The following is a 9397-nucleotide window of genomic DNA, read 5'->3' as shown; positions in this document are numbered from 1 at the left end:
AATACTTTTCCTAGCAACTTTTTTTTAACTGCTGTAGCACAATACAGGTTTGAACTAATGAATGTCACGCTCATATGGGGCAGATCCAAAAATGAAAGACCTTGAGTGACTTAACGCTATTATTGCACTGTATGATGATGTTATCAACATTACCTACATTTCTGACTTTCAAGTGTCTTGGTATCTTACAGTTAGCTTGTCTCCTGAACGAGAGACACACTCAGTACTTAGTTTCAAAGCAATCATACAATTTTTTTTTTTTTAATATGTAAAAGAGATAATTACATACAGATTATTTTTTAACTTTCATTAGCCCATCTGCTTCATTTAAAGTGGTATTTACTAAAGGCTGCTTTTAGCTCAACTCCTCCTACCATATACTGGGAAAAGAGGGCATCGCTTCCAGGTCCTTTCAAAGATTGTTTTGCCTGCAGGTCTTTGAAAGACATGAATGGGATTGTGGTTGTGGTAAAACCTTGGCTGCATTTTAGCAAGGCACCTCAATTATACTGCTGCTTCTCTCTTGATGGGACTGAAGTACTTATATCCAGTGTCCTTGGGCAGAAGAATGGGTTAAATCATTTTACAGTGGCACATCTCCCTGTGCTAAAAAAATTTAAACCGTAGGACTGGGCTTTGGCACTCAGAGCAGCACTATGACACAATACTCTTGGGTAATCTCTGCTCCCTCCAAAATAGTGTCTCCATTTAGAGTGCCCGAGTAGGAATGGTTCCTGACCAGTGTGAAATCCTGAGCTACGTCCTCTGGAGCTTCCTGGCCAGTCCATCCAGGGCAGCACTGTCTCTGACACAGCTTCCCAAGATGCAATTAGCATTTGGTAGGTGGAGATGACAGAGCTTCAGCCGTGCTTCCTGACACTGCAGGTTTTCCAGCCTGACCATAGTAGAACAAACTGAGGGCCAAAAGTGCCACTCACATTGCTATAACTTCTCTGCCATCAAGGCAGGTGTTAGGGACAGAGTTTGGGTCCCCATTGCAGTCAGTGATAAAAATTTCCCCTAATTTCAGTGAAAGCAGTTTTCCTTCTTCCTGGTTTGGGCAGCAGCTGGAGGATGTTAGACTTCGTCTTCCAAATCTGGCAGATTCTATCCGCATGGTAGTGAGTTGGGACCAGGAAGATTTAGTCCTGATTTCACTACTGGGCATTGAAATTAAGGTACGGTACTTATTTCTGTATCAGTTTTTCCAGTAAAAATATTTGTCAGTGTTGAGATTCAGCTATAGTTACTAATTATACAGTTTTCCCTACTCGTGCTAAGTTTTTCTTCCACTGCCTCATTTCTTTCAGAAAGGTTCCATTAGCTGTGGCTCTTTTCAGTCTTTTGTATTTCTCTGGCTGTTCTTGTCTCGAAGGTGTGCAGAACTTCTCTTTACTAAAGTTAATTTCTTATCTCCATATCCATTTCTCTGCTGCTTCTCTGGTTAGCAAAGCTTTTCATGATTTTTAGTCAGAACTTCAAAAGCTGTAGGGGTACATGTCTTGGCTGAGAGGTGCTTAGAAAAAAGAAGGGTTTTGCAGGAACGAATCTCTCAATGCAGCACTCTCAGGTCAAAAGTCACTCTGGTTCACCAAGGTAGAAGCACATATCAGTTGTGGGGAGCTATTTTGGTGAGGAGCTGTGTGACTCCTGGGTGCTTGTATTAACAGAAGTGTTGGCTTGCGGAGTGCAGTGAAGTGTCTCATCTAATTCAGGTGCTTGTTCGGCATGGTTTCAGGGCTTTTTGTTTTGAGTTTGCTTCAAGTTTAACTTGCACTTCTACAGTGATGCGAATAAATCACACAACCACAGATTTGCACTACAGAAGAACAAGTTCTGAAGACTTTTGTCTATTTAACAGGCATGCATATGTCAAGAGACAATAACACCCGCAACACCACAGGTTTCACAGTCATGAACATACTCTGGCCTTGGGAGAAGAGATGTTTAACCTAGCTTAGCAAGCAAAAACAGAAAGAATCACCTCCATGTAGGGGGTGTGGGCAGGGCTGGGCTGCCTATGTTCATAAAGTCGCAGAGTAGTTGAGGTTGGAACGGACACGTGCAGGTCTTTCGGTCCAAGCCCCCGTCTCTTCCGTATGTCGTAGATCCTTCTGTACGTTGTGGATCCTTCCATGAATAATTCCTTTGTGGTCTCTTATGGTATAACCTGACAAGCAAGGAGAGGGAGTTGTCGGATACGCATGGGCTTTTGGTGCTTGGAGCGTTATTCCAAGGAGATGGGATTTAGCAGAAAGCTGCACCTGGATCTTTGTGGCCCAGTGGCACTGCTGTTGGAGCCTGGCTTAGGGTCTGCAGCCCGCAGCCATGCAGCAGGTCCCTCCTGCCACACAGCCTCCTGTGGCTCCAGCAGAAGCCAGAGAGAATCTTGTTCACACAGCAGAGTGGCGCAGCGGAAGCGTGCTGGGCCCATAACCCAGAGGTCGATGGATCGAAACCATCCTCTGCTATGTTCTCATTTTTACTTTGGAATGAACATCTATTAATGTGACTGGAACTGGTCGTACCGCATCCCTGGGTTTGCTGGGGCACAACCGTGTCTGGTTGTACTTGCAGGTTGCCCAGAGAGTTGTGGGTGTCCCCTCCCTGCATGTGCTTAAGGCCAGGCTGGATGGGGCTGTGAGCAACCTGGTCTAGAAGGAAGCGTCCCTGCCTGTAGGAGGGGGTTGGAGCCAGATAATTTTACAGGTCCCTACCATCCCAAATCGTTGCATGATTCTGTCATGGAGAAATGAAAAGGCCTTGGATTTTTCTCAGCAACACATCACGTAAGAGCTAGTGAGTGTTGTCAAACTGCACCAACAGCCTTGTTTTCTTTGTGTGTCTGCTTGGTGAGATGTCCCTGCGAGGTCTGGCAGAGTCAGGAGATTTTCCACTGACTGTGGCCTAAAGGTATTGCAATTGGAACTGGAAAAGTGAAGGAAAACAATAAATCAACTATGTAAAACAACAGGTTGGTTTTTTTTTTTTTTTCACTTGGCAAGGCAGTTTTTATGATGTGAGTCTCCAGCTTTGTGTTCCATTCTATTTCCCTTTGCTGTGCCTTTCCTGCACCGTCTTGCTTTAGTCCAGCATAAGCAATGTTCCAGGCTGGGGTAGATTGTCACAGTTTAAGCAGAACTGAGACAAGAACTGAAGGTTGAGGCTGATGAGGCAGAGCTAGAAGAGGTGCCTGTTCGCCTTGGACGTCACCACCAAGGACATGCCCCAGTCCCATGCTCTGATAGGAGCCTTGCAAACATTTTCTTGGTCCTCACTGACCGCACCAGGGTTTTGTGTTTTTACTTCAGTCCTCCCCATGACCTGCAACGCAGAGGGGTCTGTCCATGGGTACAGAGGTTCTGTTGCTTTGTTGTCTTCAAACAAAAAGCTCTTCAAAGATAAAACAGAAATTTAAGGGGAAAAAAAGCAAAAAATCTAGTACTATTACATCTTTCCTCTTTCTAAAGCTTTCCCTGAATAGCTCTGGCAAAGGTTTAATTTTGAAATGTGCAAGCTACTGTTTTGAGTAGAAAGTATAACCCAGCAACGCCAAAAAATGTCCAATAATCCTGTTTTAAAATAGACACAGGGAATGGTTATGCCTGGATTGTTTTAGACAATATTTTTCACACATTTTGCAGTGACAGAAGAAAATACAGCCTGTAATTCTATGATGATTTTTTTTCATCAGAACATTTCTCATTTATTGCAGATTTCTCAGAAGAAATACAGCCTTCATTAAATTGAAAGACTGGGCTAGAAATAAATAATATTGTCAGAAATGAAGAAAAATTCAATAGTTAAAGGACTTCCCTAGCAGAAAGATTGTTTTATGGAATACAAAATAGTACCTACTTTCTTTTTTATAAAAAAGGAAAAATATTAGGTAAATATTAGGTACTCTGATATAAAAAATATCCCTATATTTGCAAATGTATTTTCTTCATTAGATCCACTGTGCTAGGAATTTGGTTCTCTGTCCCAGCTATGCTCTCTCATGCCTCACCATTCTAGTCAGGAACTCATGCTGGTAGTAGTAAAGTAGCACTGGAGGTCTCAAGAATCACGATATTAAATTTTACAATATACTTCATACTTTAATAATCTTCTGTGGATGGAATATCAGCCTTTGATTTGTCCTACAGAGTAGGTTAGCAGTTGCTCTAAAGGAAGAGAAGAGAAACTTATCACTGAGTAGTTACTAATTTTTTTGGGGTGCAAGTACCTCAGTTTTGTACATTTTGTGTAAGCAAGAAGAATGTCCAACAAGCATCTGCATCTCCTAGGTGCATGGTAAATAACGTTTTTCAGAGAAGCAAAACTAATAAGGAAAAGAGATGGTATTTTGCTCATTAATGAAAGGAAGATTGGTAAAACAAAACAAGAAGTGGTTCTGGTTAAGAAAATTTCTGTAAACAAATCAATATTTAATAAAGGTGAAAGGGGCATTGATGGATTACCTGGATACAAGGAAATGCAGGCAGCTATTGAGGCACGATGAAAACATGAGTTAATGAATAAGGAGCTGGCTGCCCTATTCAGGGAACACTCGTAGATGGAAACCTGATTAAATAGCAGATCCAAAAATATCTATTATCACTCTACAGCAGCGAACAGCAAAGATATGATTTGTTCTTGCCCGAGTGTTAGTCAAGATTTGTATCTATGAACTCAGAGATACTACTTTTGCTGATATTATTTGTCCATAATTAAAACAGTGAGTGATAATTTATTAAGATTGGTCATTAGCACAGTCAGCACGAATTGCACAGGATGTGTTCTTAGCTGGGAATGAGATTCTCACTATGTTTCTAGAAGAAAATTTCTCTATTCCTCAAAAAAAAGCAACCATAGAAACAAAGGTGTCTGCTGTATTCGAGTTAAGTCGTCATTTCCTCTGTGTGAAACCAGCTTGCAACAGGCCGCCTTGCACCCTGTGTGCTCCAGGTCCCCAAGCAAGCTGCAGAAAAGCTGTTTTGAATAGTGAAGAGCTATGGGAATTTATTCCACTACCAAAAAGTCTGGCTTGGAACAACTTCACCGAGCGGCGGACTTTTTGGAGTATCTGTGCATAAAGAGGACAGCTGGTCTTGTGCTTAACTATCTTTTGCTTAACCAATCTCCATGTTTTCCTAGAGTTCACACATTCCACTGGAAACTTGCAGGGGCAAGTCCGTATGTGTATGTGCATGTGGAGAGAGAAGTGGTGTTTAACATTCTCCAGCCTTCAGCTTCATGTTACAGTGAAGCAAATCCCCGAATCATTTATTACTGGGCTTCCGCCTAGATTCCCAGAGTTTTGATTTAATCTTCAAATATTTTAATCATTTCCTTGGCAAGTGACACTGAAATTGGACAGATGGTTTAAACTTAGCTCTCTTCCCTGGAGAAAAGCTGCTCAATTAAAACAACTGCAGCTTTCACACATTCAATTCATTCTTATCAGCCTGCCCCAATTAATTCTCTTAAGTGCAGCGTTACATAACATGGGATCCTCTCTCCCTCGTTTACTTTTCCATCTTGTTTCCTGTATGTTTGCTTACCTGCATGGTATCACAGGCACTCAAAACAAAGGCCTGCTGTTCTCCCTGCAGTGATGTGGGAGAGGTGTGGGCGATGCCCAAGTCATGTCTAGTAGGGATGTAGACAGCCATACTTACACTTTCACCCCTTGATTTTATTCTTCTCCACAGAGAAACGATCTCTCAAATCCTTAAAACAGCAAAATTAATTTTCTATTACATCGATTTCTGCAGTGCAGAGACAATCCCTTCCTGCCTCTCGTGCTGGAATTGCTTGGCTTATGTGAGACTTACAGCCCGTGGAGGTGTGCTGCTGCATGTGTTGGGGGTGTGCAGTTTGTTTTGCTGCAGAAAGGAAAAAAAAAATCAGATATATGCTCAACGAGACAGAGTAAATGGTCATGAGAAATCCCACTGGAGGCTGGGAGATCTAATACTGTTAGCCTCTCCTTTTGCAGCGCTGTCTGCATTGTTACACTGTGCTGCAGTTTTAAGAATGTCATTTTGGATGTAAAAGGCCTCAAAACCTATCAGTGAAAGCACGTAACTTGGGAGCAATTCAAAATTCCTGAAAATTGTGGGATATAATGGCGTTTCATAGTTTGTTTCTGGAACATCTGTGCTGGAAAATTAGTAACTTGGAGGTCATGGCTGACATTTCCTCCATTAAGGAGTATTGCAACCAGCCTACAGAAGATGAAGTCACTTTTATGAGGATACTGTTGTGGCTGCAGAAGCTTTGACCAGTTTGGGGAAGATTCACGCCACAGTTTTTTTGAGCAGTGTAAGGAAAAGGCTCTGCCCCAGAGGGTGGTGAGCACGGCCCCGAGTGCCGTGGCACGTTCAGGGAGCACTGGGGCGCCAAACAGGGCTTGGGTTTGTGTAGTCCTGTGTGGAACCAGGGACTGGACTCGGCAATCCTTGTGGATCTTTTCCAACTTGAGATTTTCTATGATTCCATGACTCCATGGCTCATGTCTTGGATGGATTCATTTAATCTATGTTCAGGCTGTAATGGAAATGGTCAGCGCCGGTCTCTGGGATCTGCCAGGGAGGAGAAACCATCCCCTTTGGATGCTGGACCTAAATTTACCTGTTGTAAAAGGAATGTCCAAGTAGGATGGATGCCTTACTGGGGGGGGGGGGCTTCTTCCACCATACTTGTTAGGCTATGGCTGAGCCCTTCTGCAAACGTGGCCTGAGCAGATGACCATGCAGCCAATGGAGACTGCCTTAAAATACTGACTTCAGCCATGCTGGCTCTGCTCCAGGTGTTACAGATGGGGTGTCATGTATTCATTATCTCCTACTGCTCCAGGTGTGATATATAAGGCAATAAAACCTTATATATGAAGGACTTTGGAACTGGTCCTGCTTTGAGCAGGAGATTGGAGCGGGGACTGCAGTGAAGTCTCTTCCAGGTTAAATTTGTTTTGTGACTCTGCAGACAGAAAATATTAAATTCAAAGGCCCCTTTAACATTTGCATCAACAAGGACAATCATTGGGAAATGCCAAACAAACTCCACTGGATTTTTCCTCTAAAGAAATAAGCAGAGTAAGACAATCTGTTTTCCATATTTACTTAAAGGCCTTAGTGGAGTAGTGTTCTGTTTTGGTTTTGTTTTCTGAATGATTCCTTTGGCTGCTGACTGCTGAGCCGTTGCCTGTATGGAAAGAAGAAAAAAAAAATCTATTAACATCTGGAATTTTCTGTGAATTCCACTGTAATTACAATTTTGCTAGTTTCCTGGAGAAACGCTCTTTTTCTTTCTCTGAAGCACTATTTAATTTAATGTCAGTGGAGCGTATATTTGAATGTTGAGCAGAAGATGAATATTCTGTTTGAAATTGAAGCAGTATTTGTGGGCCCACTAAAAAGCAGCAATTCGTGTAGCTCTTTTACTCAATCTCTATTCCAAAATGAAAAACTTGTCTATTAATCCTGGGAGCTACAAACAGAAAGAATTTATTGACAGGGCAGGATTTTTTTTTTTTTAACTGCTGTTTGTTTTTCCAGTACTACATCCAAGGCAGCGATTTAATTTGGAAAGTAATGGCAGACTGCTTACCTGGAGAACTATTCCACTGCTTCATCCTCCAGGAATTCTTCTGGGTATTCGGGGAAATTTCAGGATCTCTTAATTCCTGATATTTCCAAATTTATTTCTATGTATTGCGTGCTACATCGTTTATATCCCTAAATGGCACTTGAAGAAAAACCAGACCAAAACTCCATCTGTAGGTTTTTCTGGGACTTTTGCATACAGATGTTATCTGGAGAGCTCTACTCACCGATCCTCCACAAATCCAAGTATGCATACAATATTTATTTGTAATAAAAAGTCTGATTCCATTACTTCTAGGTAATATGCCAGCACAATAAGTATCTTTATCTCTAAAAATAAGGAATTGTAAAAATATAAATGTCTTACTTTTATCATTCTTATAGATTATTATAACAGCAGCGAGTCAAAACACCCACTTTTGTTTTTCAGTCTACTCACCTATAGAGAAATTGCATTCTGGCTAATGAGTAGTATTGAGAAATTAATGTTATTTAAATTCAACAAAGACTCCGGTGTCCCCTGTGACAAAGTGTTTTGAAAGTATAAAGCATTTTTTCTGCCATGAGGATAACGAATTCGCAAATATTTGTAAATAAATGAAAGAAAATGGAAACTCCCATAAGACCCTGATTGTTTCATTCTAAGCAGCCAACTCCAAACGCCCCTAATTTGTGGAAATTAATTATAAAACACAACCATATGTCCCTGTAATTACAGGAAAATAGATGGAAGCTGAGGAGCTGGGCTGCAACCATATATGAATAAATCTCCTCCTCAGAGTTACCAACTCTAGTCTGTTCTTCAGGGAACTCAATCAAGTCATGCCCTTGGGGACTCCCTGAGTAGGATGCAGCCATACTGTTCAGCATCAGCATACCACAAAACTAGCTTCCATTAATAAGCTGCTGAGACTAGCTCAGAAGTAGAGGCACGAGAGCTGGATGTGTGTCAAACCAAGACTGTTAGCGTGACTGTTAGCTCTGAAGCCCAAATCATCTCCTTTACATGGGGGCAGTGAGGATTACCCCCAGGATGGTTTACCCCTGACTCTGCTGCCTGGTAGCAGGACAGACTGGGAGGGCCATGCACAGGATGCATCAAATCTGTTCTGAAGTGTTTGGGCTGAGGAGGGGAAGCTCAGCACTGTCTTGGTATGGGGATGGCATTGAGGAGAAGGCAGCTGCTCAGGCCGTTGCTGCCAGCAGGCCCTGGCACTTGTTACTTCATTAACCATGGAGATACTGCTTCTCTTCTGCACTGATGAGGCAAGAACAAAGCTCGGTATGACTCTTGGTGAAGGTCAGATAGAGGGGGACCCTACCTGGAGCGACCTGAAGGTTTATCACAGTGTGACAGCAATTTTCGTTAACTGACTGTGCTGGGAGAGCAGCAAGGATGTGATCTTCAAAGTCCGAGACAACGAGAAGGCCTAATGACTAATCCTGGCCTCAACAAAGGTGTGTGTGCAACTCTTTCAAACTTTTATTTGATCTCTGGGAGATGATCCCTGGCTATTGAACTTCTGTCATCATCCTGCCCTCCCTATGACACTGCTGCCAGTCTTTACAGCTTTGAGCTCTTGGCTAAAAGTGCCTGGCAAGGAGAAAGGGATAGGAGGAAGCCTGCGTTACTCACGGTGGCATCAGTATTGCAGCATCCTCTACAAACTGTCATCATCCTGCACAGAGCCTTTGTTATTAGAGGTGAGTCCCTGTGACATGCTGTGATTTAAAGAGTATTGCACAGACTGACATTGCTGTGCGCATCTTTCACGCGGCTATCCATCCATCTCTCACAGAGGCAG

The 9397-nt window shown here is 42.4% G+C and overlaps 1 non-coding gene across 1 annotated transcript; it reads left to right on the top strand.

The window, feature by feature from the left end:
- Positions 1-2399: 2399 nt before the first annotated feature.
- Positions 2400-2471, top strand: TRNAM-CAU. Its single transcript has one exon. It is a non-coding gene; the product is annotated as a tRNA-Met (tRNA).
- Positions 2472-9397: the final 6926 nt, after the last annotated feature.

The sequence above is a fragment of the Lagopus leucura genome, unplaced genomic scaffold (genome assembly GCF_019238085.1).
Source record: "Lagopus leucura isolate 7727_CA_CO unplaced genomic scaffold, USGS_WTPT01 Super-Scaffold_73, whole genome shotgun sequence".
In the NCBI taxonomy this organism is placed as follows: domain Eukaryota; kingdom Metazoa; phylum Chordata; class Aves; order Galliformes; family Phasianidae; genus Lagopus; species Lagopus leucura.
The sequence above is the reverse complement of the archived record's forward strand: the minus strand, read 5'-3'. Positions and strand labels throughout refer to the sequence as shown.